Source organism: Adiantum capillus-veneris, chromosome 9, assembly GCF_014529385.1.
Source record: "Adiantum capillus-veneris isolate H3 chromosome 9, ASM1452938v2, whole genome shotgun sequence".
NCBI classification, from domain to species: Eukaryota; Viridiplantae; Streptophyta; class Polypodiopsida; order Polypodiales; family Pteridaceae; genus Adiantum; species Adiantum capillus-veneris.
The window spans coordinates 130,735,612-130,737,717 of NC_140939.1; the positions used below are offsets into that span (position 1 = coordinate 130,735,612).

Here is a 2,106-nt window from a genome sequence, read left to right on the forward strand (position 1 = left end):
TCTCTCTTATATTCAATTTTGAAATCTTTACCTCAAACTCTCTCTCTCTCTCTCTCTCTCTCTCTCTCGTTTTTATTCTTTTAGATATCTGTTTCTTTCTCTCTCAAAGTTGTTGCTTGAGCTTTCTTGCTACTACATCTCTCTCTCTCTCTCTCTCTCTCTCTCTCTCTCTCTCTTTTCAAGTTTGTGCCTATGCAGGTAGAGCTATGTTCAGTAGTACATGAAAAGGATGCATAAGAAGTCTTAAGGATAGGGTTGAGGCCTCGTTCCCTAATCTCCTGTTGACGAAATACATTCTCTACAGAAATATTCTCCATTAATTTTTCATGCAGTTCGCTTATGATTGAGGAGTAATTAACAAAGATCAGAGGCGGCACGTGCCATTGTTGGGTGTGACAGCCTCCTTTGCCTCATCCACACATACCACAATGTCCTTGAACTTCCTCCACCATGCATTGACACTTCTAGTTGTGGGTCTTGAATCACATGTGGACTCCCTCAGTCTAGATGGTTGTGCCCTCTTTTAAGCATTTTCTTGCACAATGCAGAACGCCCATCTGAATTAGCTTCAAAGGGTTCCCTCTAATGACATGCCTCCTTCTCCTAGTTCCAGTCTAGAGCTACACGTTGTTGAGCTTTCTAATTTGGATGTGCACCTCCATGGCTCCCTTGCACCAAAACTCAAAGCTCTTGTCCTTGGCCTTAGGCTCTCAGCTACATTAATATTGTGTCCTACCTTGCTAATGAAGCTTCTCTCTCTCTCTCTCTCTCTCTCTCTCTCTCTCTCTCTCTCTCTCTCTCTCTCTCTCTCTCTCTCTCTCTCACTCTCTCTCAGCTAGTAAAAAAACATGATCAAGAATAGAATACATAGACTAATCGAGCTAGAAAACATTTTGGATTTTTCATTGAGAATGACCTTGTGGTTAATAGGGGTTGTAGAAGAAAGCCTTTTTGGAGCTTCTCTCTGTGCAAGGAAAATAAACCCACAAGCCAGACTCATGACACAAGGGCAATCTCGATGGCCACAAGGAGGTTATTTGAAAGAAGTTAATAGGCAGCCTGAGATGGATGGACATTGGACACTATCAAAGGAGGAGAGGTTCTGAGTGAACTTGGTTTGCAGGTTGAGGACGATTTGGTTGAATTGGGTGGCGGTGTCTCAGTCCGAGATTGACGTAGTAGTTTTGTCATCGTTGATTGCATAAAAAGCAATGTTGGTTACATTGGTCGAGTATTTTGGCTGCCAACTTACTCGTGTATAATTCTTTAAAAGACTCCAGGTATTGAGTCATGGTTAAGACATCAAAATGCTGTGTTGGTTGCATTGGTTGAGTACTTTGGCTGCCAGCTTACTCATGTATAATTATTTAAAATACTCTAGCAGTTATGATAAAGACATCAAAATGCTGCATTGTGCTGTCATAAAATCCTGAGCCGCCGATTGCAAAATTTGCTCCAATGGTAAGATTTACACTAGTAGCCCTGATTTCGAGGCAAGGTTTTGGAAAGCTATCAAAACACAACAAAGACATTGTGTAGTCGTTCATAATGCGTCGATCATTAAAGCGGCATGTGGGCTACTTGGTGTCAAAAGTCATAACCGTATGGCAAGCAGTTTTCCTTCAAGATGGTTTAATAGTTTTTGTTGCCCTTCACATCAACAATGAAGTTGTCAAACACAAACACACCGGGCACTACATGCTGGGGCGTTGCCCACAACTCCGCAAGAACAAATTTGATGAGAAGCCTGCACCGATTTTAAGGCAAAACACTTGAAATTCTCTCTCTCTCTCACCCCCCTTCCAATGCATTGTTGGGCCAGATCGCGTCAGAGCTTGGAGCCGTCACACATGCCCAGTGCAATATCGCGTCAGACCTCGGAGCTGTCACACATGCCCATTACAATTCTTCTGGTCTGTGAAAACTTGCAAGGTGCGCGGGGGCGGGGGGGGGGGGAGAGAGAGAGAGAGAGAGAGAGAGAGAGAGAGGAGATTGTTGGGCGTGAGGTGAGAGAGCAGAGGAAAGAGAGGTGGCAATGGTGGAGGGGAATAGAGACGTAGTAGACACGGACTCCCATTAATAGTAGGCGAAGGAGAAGAAGCACAT

The 2,106-nt window shown here is 43.9% G+C and overlaps 1 pseudogene; it reads right to left on the bottom strand.

The window, feature by feature from the left end:
• Positions 1 to 1,033: 1,033 nt before the first annotated feature.
• Positions 1,034 to 1,811, bottom strand: LOC147451179 (GDSL esterase/lipase At3g53100-like; annotated as a pseudogene).
• Between the last annotated feature and the right edge of the window lie 295 nt (positions 1,812 to 2,106).